At 45.7% G+C, this 25,036-nt stretch overlaps 1 pseudogene; it reads left to right on the top strand.

The window, feature by feature from the left end:
* LOC142433216 (melanoma-associated antigen B4-like) overlaps positions 1-21,136 on the top strand; it is a 37,888-nt pseudogene extending 16,752 nt beyond the window's left edge.
* The last annotated feature ends 3,900 nt before the right edge of the window (positions 21,137-25,036 follow it).

The raw sequence follows: 25,036 nt of genomic DNA, 5'->3' as shown, positions 1-25,036 counted from the left end.
TTCTCATTGTTTTCTCCTCTAGATTGTTCATCCAGCTTATCTTATTTAGATAGACCTCCAGAGATAATAACGTGCAAAACCAAGACAGAGCAAAACCAAGCAACAATATACAACAAAACAACAACAAACCAATAACAACAACAACAAAAAACACAACAAGAAAGAAAAGTTTGTAGTTAGTTCACGGATTGTTTGTTGGATTTTAGGAGGGTTTTCCAGTCCAGTCTGTTGGGGTACCACGCCCAGGCCCCAAATTCCACCTTCAACATTCCCTGGAGACCTCGGAGCTCCATTCCCTTGCTGTTCTGTTGCAACCCCTTAGTGTTTTGCCTCGGTGAGGTGGGATCCGATCGGGTGCTATTCCCACACTTTGTCTCCGGTGTTGTCCCCTTTAGGGCTATGGGTCAGTGAGCAGCATCATGTCTCATAGTGGGGCTGCCCATGTGGTCCTCTCTGTCAACTGCCTGCTCTAATTGGGAACATCGTCCTCACCGCCTGGTGGGCCAGGATGCACTCCACTCTCTCCTCCTCCCCTTTCATCTGCTCCCGTGAGCTGTGATCACATATGTCCCTCTCCTGGAACTGCAGATTCAATGCCATCTTGGAACTAAATTCTTCTTGGTAGAGGAGAAGGTGTACATTTAGTAGTTGGGATCATGAGGTACTGAAGGGATCAGTTATCAGGCATCAAAGAACAAAAAATCATATCATTGTGTTCTCACCTCTGTGATAGGATTGCTGAAGACAAATGGATGCATAAGCAAATGTGGCGAAGAAAGCTGATGGTTCCTGGCTATTACAAGATATAGCTTCTGGGGTCTTAAAGACTTGAAGGTAAAAAAGTGGCCATCTAGCTCAGAAGCAACAATGTTCACATGGAAGTACACACCAGCAGGTGCGATCACAAGGTGTCGAAGGGATCAGGTATCAGACATCATTAGAACAAAAAATCTTATCATAGTGAATGAAGGGGGTAATGTGGAGTAGAGATCCAAAACCCATTTGTTGGCCACTGGACATCCTTACAGAATGGTCTTGGGGAGGAGATGAGCCAGTCAGGGAGTGATGTAGCAAAGACGAAAATACAACTTTCCTCTAGTTCTTAAATGCTTCCTCCCCCCCCACCCCCACTATCATGATCCCAATTCTACCTTACAAATCAGACTAGATCAGAGCATGTACAATGGTCCAGATAGGAACTGGGAGTCCAGGACGGATGGTCTCTTCATGACCCGTGGTGTGAGTGGTATATTGGCAATACTGGGAGGGTAGAGGGAGGGTAGATTGGAAAGGGGGAACTGATTACGAAGATCTACATGTGACCTCCTACATGGGAGATGGACAACAGGGAAATGGGTGAAAGAAGAAGTCGGACAGGACAAGATATGACAAAATAATAATGTATAAATTATCAAGAGTTTATGAGGGAGGAATGAGTGGGGAGGAAGGGTAAAAATGAGGACCTGATGCCAGGGGCATAAGTGGAGAGCAAATGTTTTGAGAATGATGAGGGCAATGAATGTACAAATGTGCTTGACACAATTGATGTAAGTATGGATTGTGATAAAATTTGTACAAGTCCCCAATAAAATGATTTTAGAAAAAAGAAAACAAAAATAACAACACAAAAAAACACCACAATGTGAGTGCACCTAGCCGCATGCCCTGTGTCTGAATGAAAGCAGGACGAGTTCTCTCAGATGCAAAGTACAAATAACATTCTTTCATCGTGATACACTTTGCTATGAATTCCCCAATTCCATGTATGTATAATGATCAAACATCTTCTTTCTCTCAAATGATCTTAGGTGCATTTAAATAGAGCATCATAAGCTCATAGGAATTGGCATTAAAAGAGCTTTTTCAGTTAAAACCAAATGAGAATAAGCCAGTTATTATTCATTTTAGTAGAAATAAGTAATAACGAACCCCAGGAATAACTGATATCTTTGCCATCATCCGGTGCCTTTAACATGCCCTCTTTCACACAGCAATAAGATGCCACCAGCAACAGAACATACGTTTTGTACTGATTTTCAAATAGGGCTCAAAGATTTTCCCTTAAATATAGTAAAGAATGCTACAGGCTTAGTGGTATTTAGCCAAGATCTCTAGATGGTATAATGAGAAGTACTGATTACATCGGTTTAACTTCTCTTGAAATGGACCTCTCTTTATTCATTGTATTTTTCTGTTTGTAATTGAAAGATATTCTAGGAAGATTAATAAACTGCTGACATTGATGGAGCACTAACTCATGGAAATTCCTTCAATTTATTGTGTTTGTGGAGAATCTATATATGGTTAGATCAAAAGGCAACAGAACAGAACAAGGCAATACTGCATGGTTTAGAATCAGTACAGTTGGGCGAAAGGGTTCTATGTTTACTATACTTCTTCAATCTCTATATTGAGCAAATAATCAGAAAAAAAGTGGTATATAAAGAAGAATGTGGTATAACAATTGCAAGAAATCTTACTAAAAACATTTGTTACTGAAAGTGAAGAGGATTTGAAGCATTTACTGCTGAAGATAAAAGATTGAATTGTTCACCTCATTGTCAGTATTAAGAAGGGTAAAATCCTCACAGTGGGACCAATAGGTGCATCAAGATAAATGGAGACAGGATTTTGTCTTGCTTGGATCCACAATGAATGGTCATGGAAGTAGCAGTCAAGAAATCGATGGAAACATTGTACTGCATAAATCCTTTGCACAAGACTACTCTAGAGTATTGAAGGACAAAGATGCTCCTTCATGGACATTTGCAACTGCCTGATAAGCAGGTGAAATTGCATGTGGAAAAAAGAAGATTGAAGAAGAAAATAATTATATGATTTGTGGTACTTAACAAGAGTACTGACAGGACTGTGGACTTCCTAAAGAGCAGTGAAATCTATCTAGGAAGAATTACAGCCACGATTCTCCTGGTAAAGAAGATGGCTATATTTGCTCATGAGGTTTGGACATGTTATCAGGAGAGACCAGTCCATGGGGAAGGACATCGTGTTTGGTAAAATGGATGCAAAGGCATTTATAAAGGTCTAGATAAAGATATGTATATATGCAAATATATTTATATATGAGGATGGGGAAATAGATCTGTGTACATATAATTATAGGTTTAGTATTAAGGTAGCAGAGGGACATTGGGCCTCCACTCAAGTACTCCCTCAATGCAAGAATACTTTCCTCTATTAAAATGGAATTCTATGATGCTCACTTTCCTTACACAACCGCTGAAGACAAAGCGGGGGAATAAGCAAATGTGGCGAAGAAAGCTGATGGTGACCGGCTATCCAAAGATACAGTGTCTGGGGTCTTAAAGGCTTGAAGTGGCCATCTAGCTCAGAAGCAACAAAGCCCACATGGAAGAAGCACACCAGCCTGTGTGATCACGAGGTGCCGAGGGATCAGTTATCAGGCATCAAAGAATAAAAAATCATATAGTGTTATTACCTCCATGATACGATCGCTGAAGACAAATGGGTGCATAAGCAAATGTGGCGAAGAAAGCTGATGATGGTCATCTATCAAAAGATGTAGCATCTGGGGTCTTAACGGTTTGAAGGTAAACAAGCATACATCTAGCTCAGAAACAACAAAGCACACATGGAAGAAGCACACCAGTCTGTGTGATCAGGAGGTGTTGAAGGGATCAGGTATCAGGCATCAGCAGAACAAAAAAATTCACCATAGTGAATGGTGGGGGGGGGTCAGGCAGAGTGGAGATCCAAAGACCATTTGTAGGCCAATGGAGAACCCCTTGCAGAGGGGTCTTAGGGAGGAGACAAGCCAGACGGTGTGATATAGCAATGTTGAAAAATACAACTTTCCTCTAGTTTCTAATGCTTCCTCTCCCCCCTCCCCCACTATCATGATCCCACTTCTACCTTGCTAGTCTGGCTAGAGCAGATAGGAACTAGAAACACAGGGAATCCAGGGCAGATTATCACTTCAGGACCAGTGGTGTGAGTGGCGATACTGGGAACCTAGAGGGAGGATGGGTTAGAAAGGAGGGCCCGATTACAAGGATCTTCATGTGACCTCCTCCCTGGGGGACGGACAACAGAAAAGTGGGTGAAGAGAGACATCAGACAGTGAAAGATATGACAAAATAATAATTTATAAATATCAAGCGTCCATGTGGGAGGGGGGAGTAGGGAGGGAGGGGAAAATGAGGACCTGATGCCAGGGGTGTAAGTGGAGAGAATGATGAGGGCAATGAAGTACAAATGTGCTTTACACAATTGATGTATTTATGAATTGTGATGAGAGTTGTATGAGCCCCTGATAAAACAAATAAAAAAATTAAAAATACAGTAAAAATGGAGGTGAAGAGAGAAAAAATAAAACAGAATAAAGAAAGCCAGCCCTCCACCAGATGAGTCAAAACAATGGCTTAAACAATAATCTCAACCATAGGAACAATTGTGGGGATGCTGGAGACCCTGCAGTGGTTCACTGTGTTGTACACAGGGACCTGGAGAGTGAGAATATACTTGAAAACACCTGACAATACTGAACAACCTATTTCTATTTTGTTGTTGTTTTAGGTGCCATCAAGCTGTTCCTGATCCACAGCAACTTGATCACAACAGAAGGAAACAGTGATCTGGGCAGCAAATGCTGTAACATCAGAGTGAGGCAGATGAACTGAGAAAACAATCTTACAACAGATGGTGTGATGATGGCTTGTCAGTTCATGGATTGCAACACCTGATCCGAGTTGGATTCACAGGACAAGAGGACTGACTGCCCTTGATTGGGTACCAGGCCTTGATCGGGGCGGCTGCCTCACGTATCATCAGAGCTAAGGCACTTGCTCCACCTGGAGTCATGAGGCCTGAGGCAACTTCAAACCCAACCCCAATGGCATCCTGTTTGAGAAATCCAAAAGATGTCGGACTGGCCCTGGCATGGAAGAGGTGGGGTCATAGCTGGAACCTTTCCCTGAAGCCCAGAGACTGTTATCTTCATTCTCTGGAGTCCAGAGAGACATAAAGCTGACGGTTTGGGGGCAGCAAGCTGATTCTCAAATCAGGGCTCGCTGGCTCTTGGTGCAGCTAAATGAGGCACACACTGAGAGGCATAGAACCTGAGAAGAGGTCTGTCCTAGGTGGGATGAGAGGGGTCTGTCCTGAGGGCCCTGAGAGGGATCATGAGCAGAAAGAGGTCTGTGAAGCCTGTCAGGAGTGAACTAAGAGGTGCATGGCCCTGAGAGGGGGTTGAGATAAGACGGTTCTCAGCCAGTAGAGAAGAGTCTCCATTGCATACCTGGCCTTCTGTCAATCAGCTGGTAGCCGTGTCCTTTAAACCCAAGAAGCGATATCTGCACATCATAAAGTTTATGAAGATTTAGGTCTGTTTTTCTATTCCCTAGAGAAATGGTGCCCCTTAACTAAGTTGCCTTTGGCCCAGGTCTTAGACTGCAGGGGATATGAGCCCACCTTCTGTTTCCCAGGGCCGTGATGGTCCGCCCTCAAACTGAGAAGCCTGTGTCTCTGCCTGTTTCAGTACACGAGGGCTTTGTCCCTCCCTCTCATTATCAGTATAAATATGGCCTACCCCTCTGGAACATAGGAGCATGTGGACACACCTTTTGGAGTTCAGGTGTGCTTTGTAACCCTTACTGTTCCAGAGGGCAGGTGTCCCTGCCTCTTGTCAGTCCACACTGCATAGTTAGCAGTCTTGACCTGTAATACCCTGAGGCATCATTCCATGGAACCCCTAAGCTATTATTCCAGTCCTGGTCTGTGGGTGGGTTTCTCCTGCTTATTGTACCTGGGAGACCGATTCTCCCAACCCTGAAATCAGAAGGGATTAATCCTACTCCACCCTACTTTGGGTGGTGAAGACCCCCCTTTTGGAACACAGGAGCCAGCATCCCCATATCATGGAACTCACAAGAGATAGGCCTGCAACCCTGTCTTCAGGCCGGCAGGAATCTGGTCCTCAGAAATCCAGGAGACCTAAGATAAAATTCAAATGATCAATCATATTAAGAAGGTTTGTGCAATCATTGCCACAACCTAATTTAGATTATCTATATTTCTTATACTCCTTGTTAGCCCCCATTTTCCCTACCCCTCCCCTGCCATGACCTAAGGAATTTCTTTAGTTACTTAAGGACACCATAGATTTACCTATTCTAGATTTCATGCAGTGAAGACACATACACACAAATCCATGCACAAAAGACAAAAAAAGAAAGCCTAACAACAATGAAAATTAAAATGGAAAAAAGGATCTCTGTAAAGCATAAAATGTTAATAACTGGAATAAATTAAATATAAGTCAAAAGGGAAATGAAAATACAACTTTTGCATTTCAACCTAACTTAAACCAAAAATCAGCCCTTGCAAGCACTATGGGAGAATAATTCTGTTAGCACTCAGGAGTGATAAAGAGATGTTTTCCCTCATAGGTCAGTACAATCAACTTAAGAAATTTGAGTTCACCCAGAGGCACCTTGCCGGAAAGCCTTCGAAATCTACTTCCAAAAAATCACCCATTGGAAACCACAGGGGCACATTTGTTCTCTGACACACAAAGGTGATGCAAACATCTACTGTATTTCCCTGTCCTACCAACAAGAAGATTTGAAGTTTGAATGTACCTACAGGTGCCTCAAAATAGGCCTGCAATCTACATCCAAAAAATTAGCCCTCAGTAATCTGAAGGACACTTCCTTTGATGCACTGGGAAAGTGAAAACAGTTACTCTGTTTCCCTGAAAATAAGACAGTGTCGTATACTAATTTTTGCTCCCAACGATGCACTAGTTCTTATTTTCAGGGGAAGTCTTATTTTTCCATTTATTGTTTTATTAAAAGAGAACTCACACGCCCTGTATGCTCTGGCTGAATGCGGCCAGCAGTGAGATATGCGGCGCCGCCCGTCTTTACTGTCCAGAGTCCAGAGTTAAGGTAGCTTGGGGGGAGGCTTATATTCAGGGAGGTCTTATTTTCTGGGGAAGACTTATATTTCAGCGAGAGGTAAAACTGTAGGTAGGTCTTATTTTCAGGGGATGTCTTACTTTCCAGGAAACAAGGTTACTCTCTAGGCTGCTTACCTGAAAGATGTGTGGCCTAAGAATAGAGGTATATCAGAAGAAAGGTCTGGCCATCAATTAAAAAAAGTCAGCATTTGTAAATGCTGTTTAGAATCAGGGCTTTCAGGGGGCTTTGTGCTTTGACATGAAGTGCTGGTGCAAATAGTTATGCCCCTGGGCTTCTAACAGAAAGTGAAGTTTGAGTCTGGCCAGGGCTGTTTCAGAAGAAAGTCCTGGCCATCTAAGTGCAAACACTAAGCCTTTGCAAACCCTTCAGGGAGTGTTCTCTTCCATCACATAGATATGCGGCACAAAGCTGACAGGTTAATCTACAGACACCAATTCCAGGAGTGTGAGTACAGAGTGTGAGTACAGAGAAAGGCGTGGCAATCTAGTTTGCAGAATGTCAGCCTTTGAAAGACCGATGGAGGCCAGATCTATTCTGACACAAGGGTAGTATAGATGGTTAACTCACGAGGCTGCTGATACAAAGGTTAAAAGTATGAGTCCACTTAGAGGGGCCTCAGAAGGAAAGCTTGGAGTTTATTTTTTAAAACTCCGTTCTTTAAAATCCTAAGGAGCACAATTCTCTTCTGACTGACAGGGTTGGTGTGAAGAGTTTCCTGGCTAGGCTGGTAATACCAAGGGTAGAAATTTTAGTCCATTGAGAGTCTCATGAGAAGCAACCCTTGGAAATCTACTTCCCAAAGATGAGCCCTAAAAATCTCTCCTGAGGAGAGTTGCATTTTGACACGTAGGAGTGTTGCAAAGTTACTTCTCAAGAATGCTAAGGCAAAAGTTAGGTGTTTGAATGTACCGAGCGGTGCCTCAGCACAAGACCTGGCAGTTGAACTCCAGAAAATCAGGTCTTATAAATCACATGGAGAACACTTGTCTTCTGACACACAGTGGTGCAAAAATTCATTCCCTTTGTCTGACAAATCAGACATTTAAAGTTGGTGTCCACCCAGGCAAACTTCTGTAAAAGGCCTTAATCCAACTTAAAGAAAATCTTCCCTTGACAGAGCGATGGAGCACTCTTCCCTTCAGATGCACAAGGTGGCAGGAGCTTCAAACAAGCCACTCACTAGGCTGCTAACGTGATTATTGGAAGGTTGGGTCCACTTAGGGCAAGCCAGGAGAAGGTCTGTCAATCAACCTTCAGTCTACAGTTGGTAAAATTCTACAGAGCACAGTTCCTTTTTGACACAAAAGAAAGGTACAACAAGTTATTTCCCTGTGAGTCTAAAACAAAAGTTAAATGTTTGCATTCACCAAGAGGTGCACAGAAGGAAGCCCTGGAATACTAAGTGTAAAAATAAAGTCATTGAAAACCCTAGAGAAGAGTTCTCTGAAACAGAGGGGTGGAGCAAACCATTACTTCCCTGCATTGCTACAATCGAAATGAGAAGATTGAATCCACTGAGAGGTGCCTCAGGAGAAAGGCTTGGCCAATTCCTTCCAAAAAATCAGTCCCTGAAAATACTACAGATAAGAATTCTCTTTTGACCCACATTTATGGTGCAAATAAGCCTGTCTCTCGGCTGCTGGTCAAAGATTCCATGTTTGAGTGGACCGAAGGTACCTCATAAGGAAGACCTAGCAAAATTGGTCTCAAAACGCAGACCTTGGAAATCCTATGGAACACATTTGTCCTCTGACACACATTTAAGTCATTAGCCTGCTATCACCAAGGTAAGACGTTTGAGTCCATTCAGAGGTGGTTTAGGAGAAAGGCTTTGTAGTCAATTTCTAATTAATCAGATCTTCAAAATCACACCCTTGGAAATTTGAAATAATGGCCCTCTCTGTCTGACACACAGCTGTTGGTTGCCAGCACAGCAAAACCTACATGGCAATAGATGCCCTGAAGGGGACCTGGGAAAATTTGGCCCCAATTTATGCAAAACAGGAATCTATGGCACCTCCCCCACCCAGGAGCTCCGGAAGTCCCCAAGCGTGGTTCTCCTGAGAATACAAGAAACAGAAGCCTCCCTCGTAAGATCATAAAGTCCTTTGAGGCCTAACATCTCCAACCTTTGGAAACCAGTAAGCTGAGTCTCCACTTGGCTACATGAGTTTCTTGTTGTGGCCCTTGCCTTGGTCCTAGGGAAATGGGATATACATACATACATACAGATGGGGATATTTTTTTCTCTCTCCTGGACATGAAGAGCTAAGACAACACCCTTGTTAGAGTGTCTTTAGTCCCTCAGAGGAGGGATCCCTGGGGGGAAATGGGTTAAACACCAGGATCCTAAAAGCAAAGTCAGAATTTCAGAACCATTTGCCACACCTCAGGAGAAAGATGTGCCTTTCTACTCCTGAAAAGTGTTTCTGTTTCTGATACCACTAGAGTAGTTTCATCCTGCCTTGTGGGTTTGGTTTTTGAGTTGAGTTAGATTTACAGGCTCAGAAACTCACAAGGCCAGTTCTCCTCTCTCCTCTTGGGGTGCTATGAGTTGAGTCTTTGGAAGAAGTTCTGGGATTGGCTAGTGTAGTCCAGGGTATTTGGTTGCTAATTATGCAACTGGGGTGTGGAAATTCCACCCAATTGGATTCAGCCACTTGGGATTCCCTACCATGAGGCTGGGTCATGATCTCTGGGAAATAAACACAGCTAGTCCACAGCCTCTGGAATCAGGGGTGCATTGGCCCTCTTCATTAACCATGATCGAGTTCCCTATGGGGACCAGGAGGCTATAGCCTTGCCAGTGGAAGGTCAGGAGGGTTCAGCATCATTCTATGTCCCTCATGGAGACAATGGCCTGCCTTGTTGAACCCAGGAAATCATGGCTCCAGGCCTGGGTTAACTGGGTGGGTAGGCCTGCTAACCCGAAGGTTCTCTTGAACCTCCCTCTGGTGCCCAAACATAGTCTCTCCATTGGGGTGACTTAAAATGGGGACCCTAGCCTTTGGAATTCCATTTGCTTGCATTCCTCGCATGGAACCCAGACTGTGATAACCAGGATCTCTGGAGTCCACTTAGCAGGAAAACTAAAGTGTTTGTGTCATGCTCCTGCCGTTGACTGTGTCCAGTGAAACCCTGGAGGGGATGTCTGCAATTGTTAGAATTCAGAGAAGCTCAACCATGCCCACTGGGAATGAGGGGCCCCTGATCCTGCCTCTTCCAGTACTGGAGGGATTAGCATATTGTTCCTCAGGGAATGGTTGGCCCCGACCTCTAGAGCCTAGATGCCTGTAGTAGAAGCACCTGTGTTGGCTCTCTTGCTTTCTGGCCCCTATGATTCTTCTCTTGGGAAGCAGAGAGGCAAGAGCCTGTGCACCTGGGACCTAGAAGGCAAATGCCTATTTCCTCTAAACCCCAACAGGTTCGGTGTACTCCGAAGAGCTTGTTCCAGGCCTGTGGTGCTGAAAGGAGATAAGGTTCCAGCACTGAGTCTGGGAGGTAATGGCCCAGCTGTCAGGTTTTAGGGGAAGGTAGCTGGACCTTCTGGATTCCAGGAGAAACTGATTCATCTCCGGGAGCCCAGCAAGTGCTCACTTAGCCTTTGATGCTCTGTCCTCCGGACCCATGAAACAGTGACCCAGCTTAGAGTCCCTGGGTGGCTTTTTCCAGAATTTTGAAAACAATGCCACCTTTGCCCCACCACTTGTTAATGAGAAGGAATTGGGCCCCTGGTCGAGTCATTAATTAGGTATTTTCCCTGAGATCTGGAACCCAAGGTTGTGTATTCTCAGGTCTTTAATATCACACGGCTTGCCCCTGCTCTTGAACCAATGGGATGGTGGATCAGCCCTTCACAACACAAAAGTCAGTGCCACCTTCAGTAACAAGGATGGGGTGCTGAAGCCGTCTGCCATTCCAGGTGTTCTGTTCTGCTACGACTGCGGAGGCTACCTTTGTACCACTTGGAAATCCCGCCTTGTTCCTCAGAGGACAGCAGGTGCCTGCCTTCTGAAACCCAGGCACGTCTCCACATGTTGCTATCAGAAACCATGTTATCCCTAGGTCTGTCTTCCTCAGGAAAGTGGCCGCTCCACACGTGAGCTGAAGGGTTTGCGGTCTCACCTCTTAGACTGCAGAGTTGTTAGCTGGCTCAGCCCAACACTCCTCAGGGTAGTGTTGCCGCTGTCTCTTTTATCTCCGAATTGCCTAATTGCCTCGCTAGTCCTCTGATCATTTGTGGGACCTTCCTTTGGACCCACCAAGCCAATAATTCAGGGTCTGGAAGCCAGGCAGAGGGGCCCCTCTTTGTAGACCTCAGGAGGCCGTGTTTCCACCACTTCAAAACCAAAGGGGCATGAGCGCAGCATGCATTAATAGGTGAAATTGTGAACCCCTCCCTTTGACACCCAGGAGGCTGAATCCTCAGGTCCTCTCTCCTGTGCTCAGGCTGGTATCGATGTGGTACTTTGGGACACAGGGGCGTTATATACCCCGCCTCCCAGGCCTCAGAAGTGGCTGGCACTTCCCTCTGGATTTCTGGGGGCCATACCTGTGCTTATGGGCCCCAGGAAACAGTTACCCCAAACTCTGCAACACAGGGGGAATGGCGTCACACACTTGGGCACAAAAGGCACGCACGTCTTCTTTGCTCTGTAAAGCAGGCGACTGCGATCACCTCTCAGAGGTAAAAGGACTTGTCAGACCCCCTTCACCTCCCTGCCCTGAACTTGTCTGATACTAGAGGAGACAGTAGCCCACCTCTTGGTTCCCAGACATCAAGACCCCTCTCAGGAAGTCTATCAAGTGCACAGCTAACCTTGTGGTGCTCAAGGATGTGCGTGCTACATCCTCTGTAACCAAAGAGGCCATGGCCAGCCAGCGGTTTTTAATGCGTGATTTCCCTGTCCTGCACAACCCTAGTGACCTTGCGCCTCCTTCTGAGGTTTAGAATAACTGAGGTCTTCTGACCAGTTGTAATGTAGATTTTGACCCTGAGACCTGGAACTTAGAAGCCTGGTTTCTCATGCCCAGGAGATCAAAAGTTATTTTCCTGTTTGACCTATGTAATGCTTAGAAATTTGAGTCCACACAGAGGCACCTCAGAAGAAAGGTACGCGAATGAATTTCTAAAAACCCAGGTCTTGAAAATCCTATGCAACATGGTTCCCCTATGACATCAACATGTTATAAACAGTTATTTCACTGGCCTACTAACATCAAAGTTAGACGTCTGAGTCCACTCAGAGCTGCCATAGAGGAAAGTCCTTTCCAAGACATTGCAAGAAATAAAAACGTCCTACCATAGAGAGCCTTCTAGAGCACAACCCTCTTCTGTCACACATGGATGTTTCAGTTACTTCCCTGGGCTGCACGCAGAAAGCTCAGAAGTTTGAGCACACTCACAGGCACCTCAGACGTAAGGAATGGCAATTTGCTTCCCCAAAATCTGCTGCTGCAAAGCCTAAGGAGCTGAGTTTTCTTCTGAGGTACAGTGGTGCTAGCAGTAATTTTCCTGGTGTGCCAAAACACAGGTTAGATTTTTAGTCCATTTGAAGCAACACAGAAGAAAGGTGTGGTAATCTACACCCTTCCCCCACAAAAATCCCCAGCATTTTAAAATCCTAATGAGCTTAGGTGCATGCTGACACACAGCGGTAGTGTAAACAGTTAATGCATTTGGTTGCTCATATAAAGGTTAAAAATCCCATAAGAATTCTCTGTAAATTCTCAGAAGAATAGTCTGGCAATTAGTGTAGAAACAGTAAGCTACATAAAGTCCTATGAAGCTCAGATTTCTTCTGAGTACACAGGTGTTGCATTTAATTGCTAGGCTGGGGCCATAAAGCACAGAAACCTGAGTTCACCTAGAGATGACCTATAAGAAAGGCCTGGCCATTTTCTTTAAAAAAAAAAAAAGAAAACAAACTAGCCCCAAGGCAGGGAAAGCATTAGAAAGGATCAGACAATGGGGAGCATTTCTCCCAAAGCATCTTTCCAGGGAGGTGAGCACTGAGAGGCCAAAATGCCTGCTTAGAGAAGGGAAGCTTCCCTCCATGTCTTTTCAGAAGCTTTCCCAAGCAGACCTGCCACTTCTGCAAACACAACTTCCCATGCTCACAACTGATGGATGACGGTACCCAGTTCTCTAATGAAACATGGTGGAGTCCTCAACAAGTCTCCCGCTAGGCTGTGAACACACAGGTAAGAAGGTTACGTCCCACTAAAACAAATCAGAAGAAAGGCCTGATAATTTACTTCCAAAAACCCAGGCTTAATGTCTTAGGGAACAGGGTTCGCCTCAGCCGAAAAGTGGTAGTGTAAATTGCTACCAGCCCAGGTTTGTCAGGAAATGGTTAAATATGCCAATCCACAGAGCAGTGCCTCACAGGGAACACCTGGCAATGTCAGTTCAAGGAGTCAGCCCTGGAAACCCCGACAGAGAAGAGATCTCTGCTGACAAACAGATCTAGTGCCACAGGTATTTCTCTAGTCTGGTAAAATGGAGGTGAGGACATTGATTCTATTTATAGATGCGTCAGAAGAAATTGCTGGCAATGTACTTCGAGGAGCCTTGAAAATCCAGTGGAGCACAATTGTCTGGGGCGCACAGGTGTTTTGCAAGCACTTATTCCCTGGTCTGTGAAACATAGGTCTGAAGTTTGAATCTACTCAGAGATGCCTCAGAAGGAAGGCGTGAAAACCCACTTCCAAAATCTCTGCCCTTGAATAACCATCAGAATTCTCTTCTGATCCACAGAGGCAGAAAACACTTCGCCTTTGGCACCCAGGGGAGGTGCAAACAGTACACTTGCACCCTGTGAACAGACACGTTAGAAGTGTTGGTGCACACACCAGGGCCTCAGAAGCTAGGGTTGGCAATGTCCTTCTACAAAGTCACCCCTTGGAAACCCCACAGGGAAGAGATCTATTCAGACACGCAGGGGTGGCATGGCTGTTTCCCTGGCTTGCTAAAACAGAGGGGAGAAGTTTGAGTCCATTGAGAGAGGGTTTAAATAATCTGTTGCAATGAAAAATCTTTGTAGTGAGATTTTAAAAACTTTATAAAATCATTTCATTTGGGGATCATACAGCTCTGATCACAATCCATACATCCATCCATTGTGTAAGGCATATTTGTACATATGTTGCCATGGTCGTGTAAACCTTAGATGCACACAAAAATTCTGCAGTAGGGATTTCACTGTTCATTAAAGTAGCTCTCTGCCCAACCATCCATGCCCAAAGCTGAAATTCCTCGTAAAGTCTTTCCTGAATACACTGAATTAGTCTACTTTATTTCACAGTGCACTGGACGCATATAGAATATCTTCTAAACACACCTACTATGATCTATTTTTCAGGAAGTTCAGTGACAGGAAATACATGTGAAATAAAAATTCATGAAAAAATCCAATGTGCACAAGAAAATTTTAATGTTAACCTCCTGAAAAATTTACACTTCATACATAGATGCATACACTAATAAATACATGCAAAGATACAAGGAAAAATCAGTTTCAAAATGTTTGCAGTGCTGATTGCTGATGACAGAAAACAATTGAGAAACAATGAACTTTGGTTTTCCAAGTGTGCTCAATTCTATTGAGTTAATTGGAACTCTGAGTCCCAGAACCTCCCCTCAAATATTGGGATGAAATGTTGCAGCTCAGTTTTATTTTCTGGAGTAACAGATATTGAAGCGCCCTCTTCCCCCAAAACAAGAAAACCAAAGCAGTGGGTCCTCAGGGCTCAAGGTCTAACTCAAGCAAACAGGCTCCTGGTGGCAAACGACTCCAGCAATCCGTGCCCTGGGGAAGAAACACTGGGTACGATGGGAAGGAAGCCTAGGCATCAGCCCCCCTCTGCCCTTCCAGGTTTCTCAGATCTGGAGGTGCCAAGCTGTCAAGATGGCGTTTCACCAGGCTAATTTGTTCCAGGAAACAGTCGATGGAAATTTTTAACACAAGGGGGTCTTCTCCACTCCATCTGCTAAAGTGAGGGGACAGGATATCAGTTTCAAGGCAAGCAAAGCCACCACAGTGAGGGCACTCACTACCTCCTTAGACCAGAGTCAGCTTCTTCTGGGGGTTGGGGTGAGGTACAGATTAACCCCTCGGACTGCTAAACCCAAGGTCACTGTTGAAACCCACCTGTGCTCCAAAGGAGAAAGGTCAGGCTGGCTGTCTCCTTATGGACTGACAGCCTTGGAATAGCAGTGGGTTTGCATTTTATCTCCAATATGCGCTCCCTGTGGCTGATATTAGGCCAAGTACCTGCCACCCTCATCTATCCAGGCCCCTTCTAGAACTTACATAGTCAGGACGCTGCCCTGAACAGTCAACTGCATATTAATCTGTTCTCGGTAGCTCGGTGATGTTAGGGTCAGGCTACGTCTAGCCTGCTCTGCCTCCAGAGGAGACCGGAATGGGACAGCCACTGTGCTGCAAAGATGTGGTTAAGGGAACACCGGACACTGGTTTTGAACCCCAGCCTCCTCGGCCCTCTCAGTGCAGGCTTCAGCAGGACACCTTCTCTTTCTGGCCTCCATTAAGCAATGGCCAGCTCAAAGAAGCCTAGAATGCCTCCCTCCCATTTACATGGGCCTGCTGTCCCACCACCCCTGTATGCCAGCCCCTCAGTAGCGCCAGCTGTTATATCCCCCCAGATCACTGGAGTTCGCCACAGCCATTGGACAAAAACTCCCCTGAGACAGTCACACTGGACACACAGGACTTCTCCTTGGGGAGTGAGGGGGAGGGGCGAGTTTCTTATTCAAAGGATACAAGTCGAGATTTCGGTTTTCTGGACCTCCAGGTGCAAGCATCGAATCTCCAACCTGCACTGGTGCAGTCTGTGCCTGCACTGCCACAGGAGTGGGAGGGTCTGCTCTGCCCACTGCCTCTTCATCGCTCGAGCGCTCAGGGTTCCTAGGTGCCACCAGGCTTCTGAGGGCAACGGGGAGCACTTGAAGGTCACTGCTAGAGCTACCATGGCCATCCGGATCGATACACCTGGAGCTACTTGCATCTTGGAGATCCTCAGGGCCACTGGGCGCCTCTTGGTGCTTCCCCTGGGCCCCATCCTGGCCCGAATGCCTGCTGCTGCCACCTAGGCATCCATGGCCTCTGAGGCCTTCACAGCCACCTATGTCTCCGATACCCTGGGTTCCTCTATGACTACGCTGGTCCTCAGGGTGGTGCTTACATTTCTGGCCATCCCCGGCACTGCCTGAATCACGGGACACCCCACTGTCGCCATCACCCGAGGCCCACATGGCATCTCCTTGACCTGTGATTCTCTTCTCAGGAAGACGCTGATCTCTCCCAGGATTTTATAAGCTCCTCCCCTCAGCCAAGAGTGGACCCCAGTGCGCAGGCGCAGACGGCCAGGAGTCACAGGATCATTTCCCTTCTCAAAGGCAAGGGCTCCAACCTGGGAAATGCTCCCACCTCCCGCCCTTCCCCTCAGCGATTCCTGGGATCCCAGAGCGTGTGTGCAGAGCGCCTGCTGTGGCCGCATCTGGGCGAGCCAGCATATCCTCCACCGAAGGCCAGTGGCTTGGTGGCACAGATCCTGACTCTGTCCCAGGAGCACCTGAGCCGCCTGCTGAAGCCGGGTCCCATGTGCAAACATGGCTTGTGTTTTGATCATCCTTTGAAGATCTGAAAGATTCACAATTTGTTCACGAAAATGGTGCTCTTATTGTCTTTTCATAAGTAGAAAAGGAATGATTATTTTCTTAATGTTGGCTAGTATGGTTGGAGACAATAAGGTCTCAACGGTTTCTTGTTCTTGTCTTTGATTTTTAGGGCTACTAAACATATGTCCCATCCTTTATTGAGTATGTTTAGAGCTTTATTTCTCCTATTATTGCCATGTATGTCTCCATCTGTTTTTCTCCTTCGCAGATTGTTTGCCTTTCTTTAGTAATCTTTGAGTCCTTGTCTAGTAAGGGAATGAGCAGTTTGTTGTGGAAAGCAGGGCAAATTCATTTTCTGCTGTGTCTCTATTTGACTTTATTTATACCACGTTTGTTTGCATGCCTTTTAATTCTTACACAGTGGATTTGGCTAACAAATCCCCTGTACAGTCTCCCCCTCCCTGCCCCCACAATTTGGGGGTATCTTCTCTCACCCTAGATTCTGAGACTACAGTGAACCCTGAGAGAGCTGAAACTCAACAGGTGTCTCATATAAAAGCTTTGACTGGTTTCCCACATTCCCAGGATGCAGTTTTTCCACTTTCCCATTGCTCCTTTATAGTGGAACCTTCAGTTTGCCTTCTCTCTGCGGTTTCTGCCTCACACAGCTTCCAAGAACCTTTTGGAGTCTGGAGGTATCATTATACATAACCTCTCTCTACATCCTTCTGTTTTTCAGTGCTTCCAGACTGTAACCAATGTCCCAGAAGAAAGTGGATGAAGTAGAGGACTTATACGTGGGGTGTTCCCATCAGATGTTTGATTCTTTTGGACAATATTTGAATAGTCTAAACGTGTTTGTCACACCTGTTTATCCAGCATCGTTCTTATAGATCATATGTTTCTTCCTGATTTAAAAAACAACAACTTTATCATAGACAAACAGAACACCCCCATCATCATGTTGATCGTGACACAGAGCGGCCCTACACAGGGTGTTGAGGCCTGTTGATGGTTCTTCCTCACAGCAGCTGTTGAATTTTGGACCACCAGCCTGAGGGGAGCAGCCTAACGCTGATCCAGAGGCACCAGCACACCTTTGTTTATGTTTGTGGCTTGAGTTAATTTCAGGATTTTGTTGTTAACTCGATTGACCTGTGGGAGTATAACTATGCCAGCACCACACTACAGCAAAAGATAATCTGAAAAATGTTGCAGCAGGACCTTGACAGGGAGCTGCTGGAGCTCAACCTGATTCAGATGAGGATGGGGACATACATGGCTGATTCCTGTGGGAACTTGGATCCAGGCGCAGAATATCCTGTATCACAATGAAGGGAGATGTGAGGGGCACTACACTGGAGCAGGACACCTGGGTTATAGTGATGGCTGTGCTCCTACATGCCTCTGAATTTGAGACCACACTTTCCTGCCCAGGTCTCAGCTGGCTGCTCCTGGGAAGACTGAAACACTAGGAAGCACATGGGGTGGTTCTTGTGTCCTCTAATCTTATTCTGTGCGCAGGGATTCCCTCCATGGTGGGGAGTTGGTTTCTTTTAAAACTAGAATTCACAGAGAACCAGAACTGACTCGATGGGGAACAGGTTTGGTTTTGTTAGCTATTTCACAAAGAGGAACTAGTGGTTACAGAGCCCTGATGGCATAGTGGAACATGCATTGGGATGCTGACTGCAAGGTAAGCAGTTCGAACACACCAGCTGCTCTGTAAGATAAAAAAGAGGCTTTCTGCTCCCAGGATGATTTACAGCCTAGGAAACCAACCCAAAGGGGACAGTGCTACTCTGCCTATACCATGGCTATCAGTCGGAATCAATCAAATTTCGAGGATTTTATTTTTGCTTATCTTGATATGGAGTCTAAGAGATGTCTGAAATAACTCCATCACCTTGTACTCTGGGAACCTCATTTCCTCCCCCACCAAGCACCCATGGAGATGCTGGGTGTGTCCGTGTCTGACTAGCAACCTTATTTATCCTCAGGAATCTCCACAGTTGGGGTCTCTGTCTTCCTACAAGAGATTGGACTTCAGTGAGCAGAAGACAGATTTCCAGGTCACCCAGGAGTCAGAGAAAGTGCCATGACAGCTGCAGGGATCTCCCACCTAGTCCAATTTCTCCTTGGGGATCCCAGGGAAATGAGGGTTATGCATAGAGGGAGTGGTACCATGTCAAAGAGGGCTAAAATTTATCACCACTGTCCGTTAAATTGAAGGGCTTGAATGAGGCCTGCAGGCCCATTCACCACAGGATTTTAACCTATTATTTCAGCACATCCGGTGCCCTGCCTGGATGGTGGTCTGCTGCTCCCCTTCCTTCTGCATCCCAGGGTGGGCCAGAGAGAAAGATCCAGAATAGGGAGTGGGACAGGATAGCATATTGAGGAAGGAAGGAGGAGACTGTGGGTAGAAAAAGAAATAGAATCACCTATACATGGGTTTAACAAGATAATCACCTATACGGGGGTTTAACAAGGTTATTTAACATGATACAGTTGGTGACCTCATTTATTGATAAGTGCTGCTTAAATATATATAGTGCATTTCTTTAAAAAAAAACCCTGCCAATTCTTTATGCCTCAAACCTAAATGGTCCTCTGAGGGGCTAAAACAAATAATACTAAAAATAGAGGGGAAAAGTAAAACTAAAACGTACTTGTTGTCTTTATTGACACACAAATTCTTGTCAAATCATCAGAGTAGCAAAGCGAATGGGGACACAGGTCCTGCTAATGGTTGACATGATGACGCTATTGGTTATGTCCTGGGGTATCAACTTCAGAGTAGCAACATGGAGCGATGAATGCACAGTCAGTATTTGATCCAATGTCCATAAAAGTGTACTGTGAAGACATCGCCCCTCCCCAGCCAAGCACAGGAAGTCCCTTCAGTCAGCCTGCTGTCATCCCTGTAAAGCCCACTCAGGCCTGGTAGTGTGCATCCTCACTGCATCTCAGATAACCTTGCCAGGTACCCGAGCAGGTGACTAGAGCACTGTGGGTTCCCAGAGCAGGACTCTCAAAGGACTCTGCATTGGCAAGAGGGTGGTTGTGAAAGTCAGGGAGGCATCTCTTTGCTGAGGGGCTCACTCACACCTTCTAACTTCCCCATCTTTAGTAGAGCCACATCATCTGTGTCCTGGTCTGCTGCCCTTGAAGGGAGTCATCAAGCTTCATGGTCGGAAGAGCAAACTCTGCTCTCGTAAGAAATGCCTCCAGGCCCAGGATCGAGGTGACGCCAGCAGCGTGAAGTTGGCCCAGACCACTGACACAGAGGAGGGACAACCCACCTCTTCACCTGCTACTGCTTCTGGGAATTCTCACCAGGCTTCCTCCTCTGCTCCAAAGGCGTGTGAAGCAGCTGCCTCCACCTCCAAGGCTGTTGCAGATGCTTGAGGGACTACAGCTGCTTAAGGTGCCCAGAGTCACCATGTGGGCAGGAGAAATACCCATAAGTCCACACCTTCTGCTGAGAAGTCTCAAAGGGACCCCCTGACCAGAAGGGTGAGCCTCTTGTTGCAGTTCCTGATGTTAAAGTATAAATTGAAGGAGCCCTTTACCAAGGCAGAAGTAATGAAGATCATCACTAAAAGGTACAAGGAGCAATTCTCTGAGGTGCTGAAGAGAGCCTGAGTACATGGAGCTGGTCTTTGGCCTTGATCTGAAGGCAGTCGACTCCAATAGTCAAACCTATGTTCTGGTCAGTCAGTTGGAGATCACCGAGGAGGGGATTCTGAATGGCGGTTGTGACTTTCCCAAGACTGGGCTCATCGTGCCTTTCCTGGACTCGATTTACCTCAAGGATAACGGTCACCTGGGAGGAGATGTGGGAATTCCTGAATGAGTTAGGGATCTACGATGGCCCACAGCACTTCATCTTTGGGGACACTAGAAAGCTTCTCTCTGAAGATTTGGTGCAGGAAAAGTACCTGGAGTACCTGCAGGTGCTTAAATCTGATCCTCCATGCTACGAATTCCTGTGGGGCTCTAGAGCCCAGAAAGTGATGGAGTATTTGGAGAAGATCAAGTTTATTGACATCACTGCCTTCCACGACCTGTATGGTTTCTGGAGAGAAAAGCAAGAAAGAGCAGAAGCTGCATTATGTGGATGGTCGAGGCAAATTCATATGCCAAGGCAAAGGCCAGTGCCAAGAGCCATGTCAAGGGGAGGCTCAGCAGATCCCCCTCCCCACCCCAATCTACTTGAAGGCTGAGGTAGATGCCTCATTTTGATGTTGGAAATGATCATTTTACTTCTAAGTGGTAGGAGTTGGGAGGAGCACAGACATGCCTGCCAGCGTATCTCTCCTCCATGGATAACTTTTCCATTTAGTTCTGTTTGCACCACTATGCAGTTGTTCCTTGTATTGAAGGTGCAGTGAGACTCAGATTTTAAATGCTCCCTCATACATTTATTACTGTTTTTCTGATGTGAGAATTCTGAATACCAAATGGAAAATCAACAAATCTCCCTCTCTGTCTTTCTCTCTCAGCACTTTTTCTCTCTAGTTTTTGATGTGTGGGATTCAGAATTATGTAATATGACAGCAAAATTTAGGTCTCTTAGAAATGTTAAAGAATTTCACAATAAATATGTAGAAACAGAAGGTACTGCGTTAACTATTACATGTACTCAATCCTTGGTTTCTGTTGTTCCTTTGGTCAGATTTGCCTTGATTTTTAAAGAATGTATTAGAACATAAATGGTGATAACTTGGACGTCTTGTTCCCAGACTCTTCTTTTTCTCCAATTATAACTAAGCCTCTGGTTTTTGGAGCCATTCATGTGAATATGAGGAAACTTCAGGAAAAGATGTAGAAGCTCAGAGATTTTGTAGTCTGAGTGTAACTATGAAGTAAAGAAGAGTTTGAGATACTCTACCAGACCTACCACCTGAACTCTTGCCAATTCTGACACCATGGGACAAGCATTGGGCTGTTTACTTGAAGGTGAGCAGTTCAACCCACTAGCTGCCCTGAGGGATAAAGGGGAAGTATTCTGCACTCATAAAGGTTGATTGCCTTGGCAATCCTAAGGAGCAGTTCTGACTTTGTCTTCTAGGGTTGGTATTTTCCATGGCATGAGGGACTAGAGAAAAAGCATCAGTGACTTCAGGATTCCCTCTAGTGTATGTTACCTGAGACAGGGCCCCTTCTACGCTGGGGCACTGAAACGTCTGAACTGGAAGGAATGTTCCCTTGGGCTACATGGGTTGGGTAACGGGGAGCCAGTTAGGGGAATGGTGTTGATGTAGTGGTTGGAGACCTAGTTAATGTACAGCAGGGGTGGAATAGGATATATGGCTTGTGAGGTTGTACTAGTGAACTGGAAAGAAACTGACTGAGAGTTTGATTAACATCATATCCAGGATATTTCTGAAAAATGGGTGAATGCTCCTTGGAGGTCAGATATCAAGGAGGTAGCATTTTCCCTTCTCTGGCACAATTATAGCCCACAGTGCTCAAATGACAGCAGCGGTAGGTTATTTCTTCCAAAAGCCTCTGGATTGGTAGTGCCTAGTGTTCTTTCGGTTCATTGACTATGGTTTAACAGATACTCCTTTTATGACCTCATTAAAATAAAATAGTATCCTGAAAGGAGAGGCTCAAAAACTCTCAGATTCAGTTGCTTTCTTCTAGAGAGTCAGTGCTTTAGAATGGAAATTACATACAAAGGTGTCTAAGTCTGCATGGTGAAGAGAAGACCTAGATGTCTGACAACCCATCTCCTGGGCCTCCTGCTTTTTTCTTTCTCCTCACTCTTTGAGGGGAAACCCCAGACACTATATCATCGGCAGGCTGCATGAATGTTCTGCAGGAGGTCCAATTTTCATGAGAGTCTAAATTTAGATAAATGCGAATGCATACAAAGACATCCCATATAGGAGGCCGCTGGGGACAGACATTTCAGAATATATGGGTTCAAGGACAGACATGCTGCTCTCTGCTCTTGGTCACGAAGGACTGCATGCAGCGCTGCCAAGACGAGAACACAGTCACTGAAAGTTCAGGGCTTCCTGCACATGTGACTGTGAGTTTGAAAGGTGGATTAGATTCACTATAGGAAGCCAGGGCCTGACATTAATTCTGAAAACAGATTAAAGGGATACCGCAGTGCTTTACACAGTGTCTCACAGACTCAATCTTCAGGTCACCTGTGGCAGTGTTCAGACGTGAGTATACTCAGGATGCATTCTCGACTTCCTCCTTGGTGGCAACATACAAGTGATAGATTTGGTCTGAGGTTGGGGCACATGGGCCAGTGGACTGAAAGTTTTTAGACTGTGCCGGGAATCCAGCGTGGAGCTCTGAGTGAATTCTATGATGACTACTGATTCTAGAACAGTAGGGTGATGGGGGCTCCGCTGCTGGTGTCAGCTGATGGAAACACAGGTAAGGGACTTGGTCTGAGGGGTGGTGTGTTATACTTGATTGACTAGAGAAACAAATCCAGGGACACTCATAAGGATTTAAGGAACATTTATACAGAAGAGCAATTGAATATTGAGAAAATATCTCAGCCCAGTCAAGATCAGATCCATACGTCTGATATTAGCTTATATGTCTGATACCAATCTATAAAATTCTCTTCAGACTCACGAAACACATGCAATAACTCTAATAGCGGGAAGATCACAGGTCAGTGTGTGGGAAGTCCTGTGGATCCAGTGGAGATATAAGCATCTCAAAAATGGCAGGCGTCTCCACGTGGCTTCCCCAGCTCTGAGGCTCTTGCTGCCATCAGCCTGTCTCCATGTACCTTATCAACAGTAATGTCTCCCAGTGAGCTGGCGTGTAGCTCACCTCATCTGAGCTTTATATCTCCTTAGCACCTCCAAATGAGGTCATCAAACTTCCACCTGATTTACAGGATAAACTCCACCCCTTCACTCTTAATACTCTCAAATTGACAAGAGATTATGTAAGTAACACAGGTAGGGGTGAAGCAAAAAGAGCAGTCCGGAGGCTGGCCAGGATTCAGCACAACTTGTGAGTTAGGGCTGAGGGAAATTTTCTGCATCATACTTGATGAGATCATACAGGGCCCTGCCCTATTGGCATCCCAGGGATACCAGCCATTGCCACACTGAATTCTTATCTCTGCTTCTAAATGCTGTCTTAGGCTGTTGAAGGGATTGCCGAAAGAGCTGTTCTCAAGTCAGGAGAAGAAGTGTTTCATGCTTTTATACTGGGGCTAAGAGGAAGGTTTGGGGTCCTAGGCAGACCACCAACCTGATGAGATTGGGAAAATTCTTGCATTCCTGCCCTACTCTCAGTCAACCTTGGAGAGTACAGTGAGGTGGGGTCAAATGAGTCAACCATCACTGCTCCTTGGAATCCCAGAGAGGTGCTGGTCTCAGGAAGAAGTCTCAGGACCAGGGAGGGCATATCTTAGGACACCCAACTCCAGGTACTGACTGAAGAGACCAGCAATGCCTCCAATGGTGTTTCCTCCCTTTAGTTCTTCAAAGTCCAGCCCTGGGTGAAGGGGATGTGGTGCTTCCACCTTACTTTTGACATCAGATCCCAAGAAAGTGAGACCTATGCTCTGAGGATCCAGCCATCAGGCAACCAAGGGGCGAGCTCTGAGCTTCTCTAAGAAGGACAGAAAAAAATTCTGAATAACAGCTGATGGACCTATGAGTGATTGCAAGACATGTATCATTACTTGGTGATTTGGGTCACCATCATAAACTGAAGTTCTCCATGTAGGCCTTTGGGGATCTCAGGGGGGTGCTTGCCTTGATTATAAGGCTGATTTTCAGAGCAGTTGAAGTAAAGGGGATAAGAGAGCTATCATTCCATTAGACAGGCAACCCTAAACATGACCTGGCCCAACCTCTTATAAAATGGAAACTTCCCCTGTATGAGACACTACTTCAGACCCAGTAAACCTCAGGCAGAGCTGACAGGCAGTAACCAATTGCATATTCCACCTTCCTTCTCAGAACTTTCAAAGGAAGGCTCCCAGGAGCAAGGAAGGTTTGGTGATCCTAGGATTGTGCCCTCATGGGAGAACAGAGAGGTGGCTTCAGTAAAGCCAAGGAGACATCTTAGTGCTGAGGGCTGTACATATTCACAGCATCCCATGCTCTACGAGCTCACATCATCTGCTTAGTGTATTGAATGTTGCACTTGACCAGAGGATCCATGCCTGCATATCATATGTATAAACCCAAGAAGTATGGTAACACCAGCAAGTTCAAGGGGAGGCCCATGATCATGGAGGTACTAACATTCAAGCAACAATGCAACATGGGCCTAGTTCCTCCTCTTCCTCTCCTCTTTGTGAGGGGAGCCCCCAGAGATCTGCAAATGCTAAGGTACATCATACACTTCAAGAGTCCCAGGAACTCTTTTCCACCATCAAAACTTCTATAGACAGAGTGGCTGACAAAGGGGCCAAGGGAGCATC

This window comes from Tenrec ecaudatus, chromosome X, assembly GCF_050624435.1.
Source record: "Tenrec ecaudatus isolate mTenEca1 chromosome X, mTenEca1.hap1, whole genome shotgun sequence".
Taxonomy (NCBI): Eukaryota; Metazoa; Chordata; class Mammalia; order Afrosoricida; family Tenrecidae; genus Tenrec; species Tenrec ecaudatus.
Note: the sequence above shows the minus strand (reverse complement) of the source record. Positions and strands in the feature narration are given on the sequence as shown.